Raw genomic sequence first — 15,922 nt, 5'->3', positions numbered from 1 at the left:
CAAAGCATAATAACAGCGACCAAATTTTCAGCAAATTTGATTTATCTGATACATTAATTTTGTCATAAAAAGCCAGACATCTGCGCCTTTACTTTTCCTGAGGCAGGTAGAGTGGTGTAGATTCACAGGACAAAGCAGATTTGCTCCCCTTGTTCTTTTCTTTGAACTGATTATTCCCTATTAAAATAGATTCTCCGCTGAGTTTCAGTCAGCCTTCCAGTCAGGGATGGTTTTCCTGAACAGTATTGGCAGGAAGCTCTGACTTTGATTTGGATTTTGAGCTTTACTGTCAGGTTGGGTAAGAAGTTGATTAAATTATTTCATTTCATTTCTAAGGTACCATTTTTAAATGTCAAATCATTGTTAGATGCTAAAGCTTTCATTGCATTTAAAAAGTGTATTTCAGCCTACTTTTAACAAAAAAAAAATACTCCCTAAACTATTGGATCAATAGAGCCTGAGTGATGGACATTCATGTAGCTACATTCAGTTGTCTGAAAAATGAAGCCTACGTGATTAGCTGTTTGAACTCTTCCAACCTTCATATGTGCTTACCAGTATCCTTCTCAGTGAGTGCCATGTGTCCACCTGTAGTGATTCTGGTTTCCGATAGTAACATTCTCAGAAAAAATCCTAATGATGAACAACGTATCTAGTCTTAGAGACATAGATATTTTGTAAGTTAAAAATTAGCCAAATAATCACATTTAATATATTACTCTAAATAGAACACGTTGCCTAAACCTAAATATAATTTAATATAAATTTTATGTTACATTAAAGATCCCCTGGAAAAGAAATGGCTACCCACTCCAGTGGAAACAGTGACAGACTTTATGTTCTTGGGCTCCAAAATCACTGCAGATGGTGACTGCAGCCATGAAAACAGAAGACACTTGCTCCTTAGATGAAAAGCTATGACAAATCTAGACAGCCTGTTAAAAAGCAGAGACACTACTTTGCTGACAAAGGTCTGTATAGTCAAAGCTATGATTTTCCCAGTTGTCATATATAGATGTGAGAGTTGGACCATAAACAAGCTTAATGCTGAAGACTTCTGCTTTTGAGCTGTGGTGTTGGAGAAGACTCTTGAGAATCTCTTGGACTGCAGGGAGATTGAACCAGTCAATCCTAAAGGAAATCAACCCTGAATATTCATTGGAAGAACCAATGCTGAAGCTCCAATACTTTGGCACCTGACGTGAAGAACCAATTCATTGGAAAAGACCCTGACAATGGGAAGGATTAAAGGCGGGAGGAGAAGGGGACAACAGAGAATGAGATGGTTGGATGGCATCACTGACGTGATGGACATGAGTTTGAGCAAGTTCTGGGAGATGGTGAAGGACAGGGAAGCCTGGCGTGCTGCAGTCCATGGGGTCACAGAGAGTCAGCCACAACTGAGCGTCTGAACAACAACTCACTCCAGTAGTCTTGCCTGGAGAATTCCATGAACAGAAGAACCTAGCAGGCTACAGTCCATTTGGTCACAAAAAGCTGGACACGACTGAGCAACTAACAATTTCACTTCGTTTCACTAATGTATTTCTAATTAAGTAATAGTTGAGTTACATAGTTCCTTCTTTCCTTTCATCAAATGCATTTCAAATGATAGATCAGAAAATATAAGACTGAGTAAGAGCTAAAGCAACATGTTTGATTAAATATTTGCTTAAGAATTATATAGATGCACCAATGCTACTACCAAAGAGAGGAAGCATTATATTGAACTGTGCATAACGAGTGTACAATATTAAACCATGTCTCAATTCTCTTCTTAGTATTAATCTTATAGAAACACAATGTGGAATAGGTTTTAGGGCTAAAAGCTTGGGCTTTGAAGCTAATCATACTCTATTTTCTCACATTACTTACATGCCCTTGGGCACATTATTCAACTTCTCTAAACCTAGATGAGACTTCTCCACTTATAAAACCTAGATAATATTTGAAGAATTGAAGTGGCACTAAATGTCTTTATTAGGGTGCCTTGTAGTACCTGGTAATCAACGAACAGTAGTAATTTGCCATGCTTCACTCGGTTGTTTATAATTCATATCTCAATATAATACAAACATGGTCATCCTGGTAAACTATTATCAGCTGTGTTAATGATCACTGCCCATCCTTCAAATTCTGCGAGTTGTGAAAATAGAATTAATTTCCAATATTTATTTTTTCTAGTGCTTGTACTCAAAGAGCTCTAAAAATCTAATAGGTCTGTTATTTTTGAAGCCACCACCATCTCCCTCGTGCCCAGTGCTACACAGTGCCCTCCAGGAATGATGTATTGCTTAAAGTTGTATTTCAGCAAGTTCTTATAACATTTTTTCTGACTGCCCTGCTTCCTTTGGCTTCAGCTTGCTCTCCAAATCTTATTAGGTATTCTTCTATCATCAATTTTCTTCATATATCTAGCTCAGTGAACCTATTTTCTATGAAGTAATGTTTAAACACTAGTAGACTGATTGTGTTATAAGATTCATTAATCTTGCCATTTGATATTAATAAATTCCTCTAGGGTATTAGTTTTTGTTTGGTAGGGTTTTTTTTCTTGAACAAGTTAGCATCTTCCTGGATGTGGGTATCTATTATGTCTAACTTGATTATCCAGTGGTGATGAAAAAAGAAAATTGGACCCAAAAGATTTTGTTTCATTGGATAAAATATTGAAAATGCTTTAAAAATATAAGTGACATTTCTGGTAGGTCAAACATTTAATTAACAATAAGAATTGATCGATGCTACTTTTGTAATATGTTAGTTTGGTACAGAGAATAAGGAAGTCATATTTTCCATATCCAGGTTCCTTGTTTGTCTTCTTGATTTTCTTCATCCAACAGGGAGTCATTCAGATTTCCTGCTGAGATTGCAAAATTTGTTTACCATATTTACTCCTTTATGATTTAAAAAATGTCAAATTGTGGAGGTTTTTATTGTATGTTCTTTTAACAATTATACTATGGATCACCATAGCCTCCATGTATATAATTACATTGTTTAAGGCAAAACTAAGTGCTTCACAGTTATAGTCTTAAAACACAGAAGACATTTTAAATTGTAGAAATATTCATGAACCAAATCTAGTAATCTAATTTCTGAATATTTTTATTTCAGAGAAACATTGATAACTAATAAATATTTCACTCAAAATTTATTGCAGCATTATTTTTACTGATGACAAGTTGATATGTGTATAACAAAAACTAGGGTAAATAATAGAAAAAATTTAAAAGACTGATTTTTCTTTTATAATTGATAGTTATAAATAATATATAATTGATTATATTTGGTTATAATTGATAGTTTCAATTTTTTTTAAATAAAGCTTTGTGTGTGTGTGTGTGTGAGAGAGAGAGAGAGAGACAGAGAGAGAGGCTCCTACATCAATTTTTCTGGAAATCAATACTTAACTTCCCACACAAATTCAAGAGTATTATCATTTATACATATGGTAACTAAAATTTAGTTCTAAAAATAAGCTCTGATATTTAAATGTTTATCTTTGCTAAGTTTTATTTTAAAATACCAGGCATCTCTGAAAATAATGAGGGTTAGAACTGACCAAAATGATTAAGCAAGTTTAAATTTATTCTCATGATAGAATTCAGCAAATATATCCTCAAAGTAATGGAATACACTTGACTCTCTTCAGGACTGATTGCATCTTCATCATTTAGCTACACAAAATAAACATTACGGAGACCCTAATGATATAAAATGTCCAAGCATTTCCCAACAATAACAAAGCAACTGATATGTTACTCTTTTAAATAAAATCTCAAATTGTCATAACAATGTAAATACCTATGAAATTTGAATAAAAGGTAAAATTTACTAAAAATTCAGTTGTCTGCTTTTACCAGCAAATCATTACCATCTACTACTACTCTTGACTACTGTTACTATAGTAAACTGATAGTAACAACTTTCATTAAAAAATATATTTTATTTTCCTTGCTGCTGTTTGAAATAAGCCTTATTGACATTCTGGACAATTATAGTCCCTGTTACATTGAGACATAAGCAGTTTTGAAGCAGTTTACAAAACTTAGAAATAGAATACAAGGTGTTGGATTTTCACTACTTAACAGGAAAATTTTATAATTTTTGAATTCAGTTGAATATGCTGCTGCTAAGTCGCTTCAGTCATGTCCAACTCTGTGAGACCCCATAGACGGCAGTCAACCAGGCTCCCCTGTCCCTGGGATTCTCCAGGCAAGAACACCGGAGTGGGTTGCCATTTCCTTCTCCAATGCAGGAAAAGTGAAAAGTGAAAGTGAAGTCATTCAGTCGCATCCGACTCTTCACGACCCCATGGACTGCAGCCCACTAGGCTCCTCCGTCCATGGGATTTTCCAGGCAAGAGTACTGGAGTGGGGTGCCATTGCCTTCTCTGTCAGTTGAATATAAACAAATCCAATTCCATATGTGTACTACTGAAACTTTTACACAATAAATATCACTACAGTTAAAAGAAAAAAACAATATTGTGCTCACTGGGCACTAGCTGTTTATGAATATCATTTAAAATGTATAGGACATTATCTGCAACATCAATTATTTTAATTCTGAGATTTTCTTTAGAATATATGTGTTTGTAATAGAATATCACAGACAGAGCTTCAATCTTTCTATTTTTTCTCTTGTACAAGTGAAAACCATAATTTACACAGAGACCAAATTCTACCCAAAGTACAAATTCTCCTCCCAGAACATATAATTGAGATGAAATGGTATCTGGATTAGTATTAACAATGGATAGCAGAAGTCTATAAATTAGCAATAATTATGTTTCCTTTGTATGATTTTGAGATATGGTTTGAGAATTAGAGAAAAATTAGAAAAGAAAAACTTCATTCAATTAAATCTACCTATTAGTTACTTGTTAACTTGGACAGCCAAATTTTTGAAAATTGTCTTAGAAAGTCCTACTTTTCTTACTAGTTTAAAAGTAAAATCAATATATTACCTAAATCATTGAGAACTTGGTATTTTCTGATTGCTTGATATATATATATCACCTAGCCCTCTCAATAATAGCTGTGTGCATGCATGCTTGATAAGTTGCTTCAGTTGTGTCCAACTCTGTGTGACGCTATGGACTGTAGCCTGCCAGGTTCCTAGTCCATGGGATTCCCCAGGCAAGAATACTGGGTGGGTTACCATGCCCTCTTCCAGGGAATCTTCCTGACCCAAGGATAGAACCAGCATCTCTTATGTCTCCTGCATTGGCAGAAAGGTTCTTTACCCTAGCGCCACCTGAGAAGTCCTCAATGATAGTATGGACGGTGACATTAACCTCAGTTGACATATAAGGAACTGAAATTTTAAGTCAATACATAATATATGTGGCTGATAAAGAATCCACCTGCAATGTGGGAGACCTGGGTTTGATCCCTGGTTTGGGAAGATCCCTTGGAGAAGGGAAAGGCTACACGATAACTCCAGTGTTCTCGCCTGGAGAATTCCATGGACTGTATAATCCATGGGTTCACAAAAAATCAGACACAACTGAGCAACTTTCATTTTCACTTGAACATATTAAAGATCACTCTGTTAATACATGATAGCACTAGTTAGATCGGATTCCAGTTATAACTGACTCTAGGACCAATGCTTTATGTGATTATTGGTACAGAACAAAACAATATGTATATAAGAGCCTATACATACAAAATAGCTCAGCAATAGAATGATTAAAAAAAAAACAGTTTGAAATGGCTAATCAATATTTTAAAACATACCATTATAACATATAAATAATAAATATTGTATCATGAAGCTATGACACGCATGATGCAGATCAAGGAGACAGGTTGTGAATAAGTACAAGCTACAAAATGGAGAAGATGTGGGTTGTTCTGTAAATGGCAGATTAAAGTACAGTTACTGATTGCTATTTTGTATTGTAAAAAATCTCAAATATAATGAAAGAAATTAATAGCATGAAGGATATTTACTGTTAAGCAGAAGACACTATCGATTCACAAACTGAGGGGACAGTTTGCAAAGGAAAGACATCACCCGACACACAAATGACTCCAATGGACATTTTCAGAAGAACTTTGACATCTTCGTTTTCTCATAATAAGTCACTTTAATATACTTTTATCTGCTGGTCAAAAAAGATTTCCCAGACATTAAAAATGACTCACTTTTTTTATGATTGTAAACCCTTTTTCTGACATTTTTTAAGGAAATGAGAGTGAGTTGCAAACTGATTTTCTTGAAAGAATCCACAAGTAAGAGGCACTTATTAAATTTAAGTAGCTAATATATGTTTTAAAAGTATTTCCCTATTTCTTATTTTTATTGATGTAATATCTTTCTGAAGTCATCAAATATTTTATAAAACATTTAAAGACAAATATATTATACATTATATATTTACATTAAATAAATATGTTGTCTTTAATTTAAATTAAATGTGTTTAGTTTTTTACCATACCTAATGCCTCAGGATATTAAAATGCCTTTTCTTTTTAGGTATTACAATATTCAAACATAAATATTATTAATCCAGAGATTGGTTCTATACAGAGACATAATCCACTGTATATCTTTCTGCCATCAGTGACAGCGATCTGTACAAAAGGGCTCTTTTTTCTAGCTGCTTTTGCCCAACTGAGACAAAATATGCAGTAGAGGGCTGCACAAAAGCCAGGCTAAATCAGAAGTCTTTGATTCATTTAGTTTCCCTACTGATCAGCTTTGCACTTCACTTAAGTGACTAGGTAAGAAGACCACCTCCTCCCACTCAAAGAATGCTGTCTCTTAGTGATGGTCATAGTCAACCTAACTTTCAAAGAGAGTAAACAAGTAATGAATATGTTTTGTTTTAGGGTGGAGATTACATATGGGTGTCCCAGATGGCACTAGTGGTAAGACCCACCTGCAAATGCCAGAGACATAAGAGACGTAAGAGATGAAAATTTGATCCCTGGAGTTGGAAAGATCCCCTGGAGAAGGAAATGACAACCCACTCCAGTGTTCTTGCCTGGAATATCCCATGGATAGAGAAGCCTGCGGGGCTATAGTCCATGGGGCTGCAAAGAGTCAGACACGACTGAGCACTTAATGTGGTCTGTGGAGATGATGAAAAATGAAAGTGAAAGTCACTCAGTAGTGTCCAGAATTCTCCAGGCTAGAATACTGGAGCGGGTAGCCTTTCCCTTCTCCAGGGGATCTTGCCAACCCAGAGATCGAACTCCGGTCTCCTGTATTGTGGGCAGATTTTTTACCAGCTGAGCCACCAGGGAAGCCTAAGAATACTGGAGTGGGTTGACTATCCCTTCTCCAGCGGATCTTCCCAACCCAGGAATCAAACCAGGGTCTCCTGCATTGCAGGAGCTTATATTTTCTTTTCATAATATTTTCTTTAATATTGTTATTACATTGTTTTTGTGATTAAGATTCAATGTACTCTCCACCCCTGCCATTACATTGCCAGACTGCCTGTGAGCTCCCAGAATTTATTTTATTCTCAACATATTTTAACTCTGAAACCAAGATCCCTGCAAGGAGGGCTCTTTATGCCAATGACCAAACACTCCACATTGCTCATAGTTGAAAAGCACCAATACTGGACTGACCATGAATATCTTTTCTAGCTCTTCCAAATTTCTAAAGCCAATGTCAATAATATATTGTGGGAAAAATCACTCATCAGTCAACACATATTTTGTTCACTTTCTTTTTTTTTTTTTTAATTTATTAAGGGCTATAAAAATACCCAGAAAGATAAATAAATGTGATGCAATGGTATATGTCCTAATATGAAGAACTTGTTTTCACTGCATTGTTTTCCTTCACAATGGCCTTCAAATCACAGGAGGCAGTGATTCCATGCCATTTCCTCTTCTATTACACGCTGCAGATTTCTGAATCAGTATCCCACCCTCGATCTTCTCATTTATAAATCAAATTCATTTTCAATCCATTGTTTAGAGGGAGCGTATTTTTTTCTGTTCCACAAAGAGGACTTTTTTTTTCACTACTGGATCGTAATGCAGTAGAGTCAGTTTCTCCCATAGTCGGCTTCTCTTAGTGTTGAAGGAAAAACCTGTTCCAGCTTGGCTCACCATTTTCACCAGAATTGTTTTTGACTTGCTCTTGGCAAACTAACCGCCGACAGGAACATGGCGACAGTACCCCTGAAGACTCGGTAATGGGCCCAAAGGTCCAGCAACAAACAACTGCTTCCGGGGCACAGGCCTGTTCCGGAAAAGGAGTCCGGAAGTTCTCCACAGCCACGCCCCCTACCTTTTGTTCACTTTCTAAACAACACCTCTATAAATCTCCTAACTCACTAACAGTATCACAGGCTATAAATTAGGTTGCTATCACAAGATAAGGGTGAGGGCAGGAGGTTATGGGGCACAGGACGTTAATCAGGAATTTAAGTCCTAGGTGAATAAGTCAGACCAAATGGTCCACCACGGAGTGGAGTTCTGGGTAATGTGGATAACTGTTGGACAAATGTGGAGAAAAACAAAGAAAAGTTTGTCTTGTGATCCTACGTTGAAAATAATAATAACTGCTTTACCTGGAGTTTGGCTATACACTGAATCTGCTTCCACTAGGTACATTATTTTGTAAACATTATTTTAAAATTTCACAAGTAGGACTGTGTATTTTCACTTTATAGATGAGGACTCCAAGATGTAGAGACTTTAAGACATAAAGCAACATAGCTAATAAATAGTTCAGCCAGGATTTGTGAAGTCCCCCTACTTGCTGGTACTTATTATTCAAGAGGGAAATTTAACTAACAAATACCATCCAAATTACTGAAACCCTATGCCCTAAATATGTGCACTTACTCTTCTATTGTAAAGCTGAGATAATTAATTTTCTAATCCCAGCCTTTCCACATTCCACTTCCCATATCCATGTGTTTTTTGTGATATTTTTAAAGTATAAGGAGAATAAAACAAGTGATGGGTTGGAGGGGGAAAAATGTAGCCTGATATTTCTTCTTGGTGTGTATGATTCTTTATTCTTTTCTTTCTCCTATCTTATAATAGCCTTCTTGGGAAAATTTCAAAACATATTTTCCCTTCTTTTCCTTTTTCCAAAATCCCATGTAATTCAAAACTACCTAACTTTCCCACTTAACTCTCCAGAAGTTTACAACCCTGAAGACCCAAGAAGTCCCATGGGAGATCATGAAAAAAATATTTACATGTAGAAACATATGTGATTTACAAATCATTAATAGATATGAGTTCAGTAGTTAAGAATTTTTACTAAATCATATACCTGGGGAACATAGGGCTTGTAGTTACTGCATAGCTATTTCCCAATAGCTTTATGTAGAATAGGAATTCTTTCTTGCTTTGTCAGATCATATCATCTACACAGACTACTTGGCAATGAATGATATATGAGCTTGATAGTATTAATGGGAGAAAAAAATTCCTGGTTCTCATTCAATATCATAGAGGTATGCCATTAAAAGATAATATCTTCTCTCTTCATCTCTGTAATACCACAGAGTATGGCAACATTTCAAAAAAATGTTCCAAAAAATTAAGAAAATCCCACTTTCATAACATGTAAAACTGAACACTTATTCAAAATACCACACTTTTCAATATTTTGTACATAAGAACACTCACCAAGTTAAATCTGTTTGGCAAATTTCTCTCAGGCAGTAAATGTAATTCCTCAAGATTATTAAAGCCATGGCATTGTTAATGTTTTTGATAACACAAACCTAAATTAAATGAACACATTGGTGAATTAATTATTTTAAATGGCAATATTTTCAATTCTTACGCAATTAACAATAGTTCGTTTGAAAAGCAATGCCTTTAGGAATGACAATTTTTAAGCAGCCCCCTTTTTTTCTTTTCCTTTCTTTTGTAAAAGAGATGTGCTTTGATAAGCTGTTTAAACATATTATGCATTATTAAAACTTAAAATTATATGCTTGACAGATAGCATATAGTTTTCTCTAGGGTTTTATTGCAGTCTGTGGAACTTATTAGTTGTGATTTCATTGCCAATGGCAAAACACAGAATATTCTATAAATTAAAACATTTGGCTATGGCTATGGGAAATTCTCCATGATAAACAGGGCTAGGGGGTGGGGGTGGGAAACAAACCTCATTTTTTTTATCCAAAAAAGAGAAAAATTCAGCATGTGCAGAATTTGTGCTCCAGGTTTGTTTATCTCAAAGATTAAACATTCTAAACAATGAGGGAATTGCAGTAATTTTAGAACCAGTGTAGATAAATTTACAAGTTAAATTACAATGTTTACAAAAAAATATATAGTGATGTATACCTTACTTATGCCAGATGCTGGTAATCTGGACAGTAGGCTATCAAAAAGTGGACAACAGCTTGGCCATTCTTCATGTTAATTCCATTTTACTGGATTTTTTTTTTTTTAGATTAGTTTTTTAAAATAGCATGGACCAGGTATTTCCTGTCATCATCAACGTTTACTATCTCTTCAGTTTCCATTCTATACTTAACTCAGTTGTTTTATTGGAATTGACAAATATATATTCCACCATTGACCCATGTAAATCAAGCCAGCAATGTTTTCTGAAGTAAATACATTTTTGCTAGGTGGTTGGTTTTGTACTGCTTGTATGACATTAACATAAAATTCAGCTGAGGTACACAGCCAGAAACTTACAGTTTGGCTTCCCTTGTGGTTCAGATGGTAAAGAATCGGCCTGCAATGTGGGAGCCCAGGGTTCAATCCCTGGATTGGGAAGATCCCCTGGAGGCATGCATGGCAACCCACTCCAGTATTCTTTCCTGGAGAATCTCCTTGAACAGAGGAGCCTGGTGGTCTACAGTCTGTAGAGTCGCAAAGAGTTGGACAGGACTGAGTGACTAAGCACACAGCACACATTCCTATGACTTTAAACATGATAAATACCATTAATATAACTCACAGCTTTACGTAGGATAAAATGATCAAAATTAGGTTAAGTACAAACAAATTATTACCAACGCATATGTAACAAGGACACTTTTAAATGAACTATTGATACTTAATTAGTTAAACTTGTCAAATAATTACAGAATAATCACAGCCCTCATCAGCGATTGTGATAAACTAATGAAATTTGACTTAATAGCACATGTATAAATTTACATTTGGTTGAAACATCTGCAAACTGGCAAACAGTTTTAGTGTGTCAGACTAGAAGCATTTCTGTCATCATTTTGACTGTATTGCACTCTCCTCCATAACCCGCAACCTTCTTTTTGTTTATCCCAATCCTTTTTCCCACCCTTTCTCCTCTTTTTGCTTCTTTACCAACTCTCATCTCATCTTTATGACAATGTTAAACATTGTATGTATAATCTATGTTACTCTACCATTAAATTCTGAATCTAGAGCACTTATGTCTTGAGTGTAGTTTTTCCAAGCCTAGAAATGTATATGCACTTAATTTGTTTAGCAAAATCTGTATTAAACTCACATAGTGCATATTTTTGATAAAATCTTTGACAATGGATTGGCTTCAATTACATTATTCCTCTTTCATATCGCATAAAACTCAGTGTTTTGTTAGTTTCCTTATTTACTATTCAGTTAGACCTCATGCAGTTCACATCCTCTGTGATCTCTTTCCAGTCTAAAGGCATAAATTTTCCTTCCTTGCTCTGAATTCACCTGCCACTATTTTAAAATCATAGTGTTTTATATTTGGAAACTATATATAGCAACATATCCACTCCAACTTAGCTTTTCTCCAGATATAAGAGGGATGAAAACTAAAAAGAAATTTGAGTAATTCAGTAATTTGGTTTAATTCATACAGTGAGCTACACTGTTTGAAATGTGGGAGTAGGAGTGATAAAATTTCTCAATTTGTGTCATTGTTTGCTGTTTAGAAAGAGATTGAAAATATGTTTGCCTCACTAGATTGGGAATGAAAACAGAAAATATGCCTATTTTACCTTTTTTTTTTTTTTTTTAACCAGTGTATTGCCATATAATATTCTTTGCATAAAGATTTTGTACCACACAGCAATTGAACAAAAGGATGATCAATTGTAAAAATTATTTTATTTATTATATCAAAAATATTGTAGTGCTTTTGGGGAAATCAGTAGAGTCCTAATAAATCTATCATGGTAAACATCTTGAACTAGATAGATTAAAAATGAGGAGCAAAGTGTGATAGCATGGAGGAAACACAATGTGGAGAGGTGGTAGTTTTAGTTACTCTGAATTGGTACTCTGATTGGACATTAACTTGTTGTAGATGACATTAAAATTCGTTAGTTCTAAGTTCCTCATGTTACAGATTAGACAAATAAACCTCAGAGAAATTTATTTTTTTTCTTTTAACTAGTTGTCTATGACCTGTTTAACAAGTTTTTAAGCTAGTTGTGAGGATCATACCCAAAAATATTTCCTACAACACAGTTCAGTGGACTTTCTAATGTAGCATATTGCTGTCAGCCAGAGTGTATGAAAAAGGAACGTAGTATTCTTGCCTAGAGAATCCCATGGGTAGAGGAGCCTTAGGGCTATAGTCCTTGGGGTCGCAAAGAGTGGGACACAACTGAGTGACTAAGTACACAAGCACAAAGTGGAGTAAAAAATGAATTTAAATTGAAGAGCTTAGACTAACACTACCTTAGTCATTTACTAGCAAGTAACTCAGAATTGATGCTGAGTTACTCTTGAGAGTTGGAGAAGACTCTTGAGAGTTCCTTGGACTGCAAGGAGATAAAACCAGTCAATCCTAAAGGAAGTCAGTCCTGAATATTCATTGGAAGGACTGAGGCTGAAGCTGAAGCTCCAATACTTTGGCTACCTGATGAGAACCGACTCATTGGAAAAGACCCTGATGCTGGGAAAGGTTGAAGGCAAGAGGAGACGGAGATGACAGAAGATGGGATGGATGAGATGGATGGATGGTATCACCAAGTCAATGGACTTGAGTTTGAGCAAGCTCTGGAAGTTGGTGATGGACAGGGAAGACTGGCGTGCTGCAGCCCATGACATCGCAAAGAGCTAGCCATGACTGAGTAACTGAAGTAAATTGAACTCAGTTTTGCAACTCTTCCCCAGTGGTTCTAGTGGTAAAGAATCTGCCTCCCAAGACATGTGAGTTTGATACCTGAATGGTGAACATTCCCTGGAGTAGGCAATGGAAACCCACTCCAGTATGCTTGCCTGGAAAATTCTATGGACAGAGGAGCCTGGCGGGCTGCAGTCCATGGAGCTGCAGAGACTCAGACATGACTGACTGACCAAGTACACACAAACAACTCAACTTTGGTAAGCTTCAGCTCCCACATGTATAAAATTATGATTATTCTATCTAACCGAGATACAGTCATCAAATAATATCCTTCTAGCTTCTCAACAGTGGCCCATGGGGCCATAGGTGATCTAACTGCTACCCAATCTTCCAAATTCAAATTATATTCACCTGAATTCAGCTTCATTGGCTTTCTTTATATTGCTTGCACATATCCTATTATATTCTGCCCAAGCATCTATAAATTTAAGCTTTTCTCTGAATCTTGTTTTACTCTGGGTGTAGCTGGCTTCATGTTTGGGGTTAATTTCTTAGCTCTGGGCTTAAATTTTATCTCCTCAGAGGACCCTTCCTTTTCTACATGGTATGTAGCCATTCTTCTTTCAATAAATATTAATTGAAAACTCTATATCACTGCTATAGAATGAATGATTTTGTCTCCTGACAACTTCATATATTGAAGCCTTTGCCAGTTAATTAGGTCATGATGGTGGAGCCCTCATGATGGGCTTAGTGGCCTTATTAGAGAAGGGAGTTAGGCTCTCTGTCTCTCAGCCATGTGAACCTGAGAAGGTGACTGTATACCAGCCAAGAAGCAGGTCTTCATCAGATTCAGGACATTCTACTCAAACATTTCGGCCTCCATGACTTTAAAATAAATATTTGCTGTATTTTGTTACAGCAAACCAAGCTAACTAATATAGTGGCCATGAACCTAGGCCTAGCCAGATACTGTATACCAGATTCTTAAGCTGTTTTCCATTGTACTTAAGGTATTTATTTATCTATCCTGTAAATCTTTAAGGTTTTAACTTTCAAGAGGTAAGAATTTTGTTGGTCTTATTCATAGAAATGTCCACAGAAATGGCATATTACAAATGAGCAATTTATGAATTGAACCAATAGATGATTTCACAAATACTTTTTGATCTGAGTATCTGTGTCAGTCACTAATAGTTGCTAGGCACACATTTCTAGTCATCAAGTTTGAAAGATCTATAAAGATCTATACATTCAACAAATACTTTTTAAGCACCAAACAATTGTCAGGTACTGTCCTATGGTAGATGCCAGGAATACAGTTGTGAATAAACGTAACTCCAGCCACATGGAAGAGATATCAAGGAGAAAATAACTAAGTTTTTCAAGTATACACTGAAAAACAGGTTAAGATGATTGTATTTGATAAGTTTTTTGAACCACAATTAAAAATAAAATAATAAAAAGTTGTAAGGTTAAATAATTCTATTTGAGATATGTTCTGTGAAAGAGAAGCCCAGGGGTCTATGAAAATGCATAATGGGAGGACTTCATCTGCTATTGGGAAGAAGGGCGGTCAAGGAGAGTGTTCTGAAGAGTAACAGTTGCATTAAGAACTAAAAGATGCATAGCAATTGTTTAGCTGAAGAGACATGTAAAGTTCTAGGCACATGTCCTGACTTAAATAATTGTTTTTTGGATTTGTTTGGTTTTTGGAAAATGCATTTATTTTTTATTTTCTTAATTAATTTTATTGGAGTATAGTCACTTTGCGGCTTCCCTGGTACCTCAGACGATAAAGAATCCGCCTTCAATGCAGGAGACCTGGATTGGAAGATCCTCTGGAGGAAAGCTTGGCAACCCACTGAAATCTTCTTTCCTAGAGACTCCCCATGGACAGAGGTGCCTGGTGGGCTATAGTCCGTGGGGTTGCAAAGAGTCTGGCATGACGGAGTGACTAAGCACAGCGCAGTACAGAGTTGCTTCACAATGTTGTGCTAGTTTTTACTGTATGGTAAAATGAATCCACCATAATACACATATCCTTTCCCTTTTGGACTTCCTTCCCATTCAGGTCACCACAGAGCATTAAGTAGAGTTAAATTGTTGAAATGAGGCGAAACAAAGGCCAAAGCAGCAGTAGCAGCGATGGGAAAGTGAGGAACAGTCTGAGATGAGTCTGAAGTGGCCCTTAGCCATGGGGCCCTATGGTGCTACCAGGGAGGCAACTCTGAGTCTCCCTGTTGCTGCTGCTTAGCTGCTCAGTCTTCTCTGACTCTTTGTGACCCATGAACTACAGAGGAGCCCACCAGTCTCCTCTGTTTAAGGGGATTCTCCATCAGGAATACTGGAGTGGGTTGCCATGCCCTCCTCCAGGGGATCTTCCCAACCCAGATATTAAACCCAGGTCTTGTGCACTGCAGGTAGATTCTTTACCATCTGAGCCAGCAGGGATACCATGAGTCTCCCTGGGATTATGCAAAGGCAATGAATTCTATTTGGGGGTCAGAACACTCTTCTGAAGGAAGACTTACTCATGGTGAATAGAAAGATTTTCATAAGAAGAGATGAACAGTACAAGCAGGATGGTGATGAAGAGATGGGGGAGGAATGTGAGGCTCTTTGAGCTTGTGCAAGGCCTAGATATGCATCTATTATTTTTTTTTTAATTTTATTTTATTTTTAAACTTTACAATATTGTATTGGTTTTGCCAAATATCGAAATGAATCCGCCACAGGTATACATGTGTTCCCCATCCTGAACCCTCCTCCCTCCTCCCTCCCCACACCATCCCTCTGGGTCGTCCCAGTGCACCAGCCTCAAGCATCCAGTACCGTGCATCGAACCTGGACTGGCGACTCGTTGCATATATGATATTATACATATTTCAATGCCATTCTCCCAAATCAT

General features: G+C 36.3%; 1 pseudogene across 1 annotated transcript; it reads right to left on the bottom strand.

Moving 5' to 3' along the window:
• Positions 1-7,701: 7,701 nt before the first annotated feature.
• Positions 7,702-8,204, bottom strand: LOC104994702 (annotated as a pseudogene). Its single transcript, XR_825980.1, has one exon. The product of XR_825980.1 is annotated as a 39S ribosomal protein L33, mitochondrial pseudogene (transcript).
• Positions 8,205-15,922: the final 7,718 nt, after the last annotated feature.

The sequence above is a fragment of the Bison bison genome, unplaced genomic scaffold (genome assembly GCF_000754665.1).
Source record: "Bison bison bison isolate TAMUID 2011002044 unplaced genomic scaffold, Bison_UMD1.0 scf7180017864264, whole genome shotgun sequence".
In the NCBI taxonomy this organism is placed as follows: domain Eukaryota; kingdom Metazoa; phylum Chordata; class Mammalia; order Artiodactyla; family Bovidae; genus Bison; species Bison bison.
This window is presented reverse-complemented; position numbering and strand designations above follow the sequence as displayed.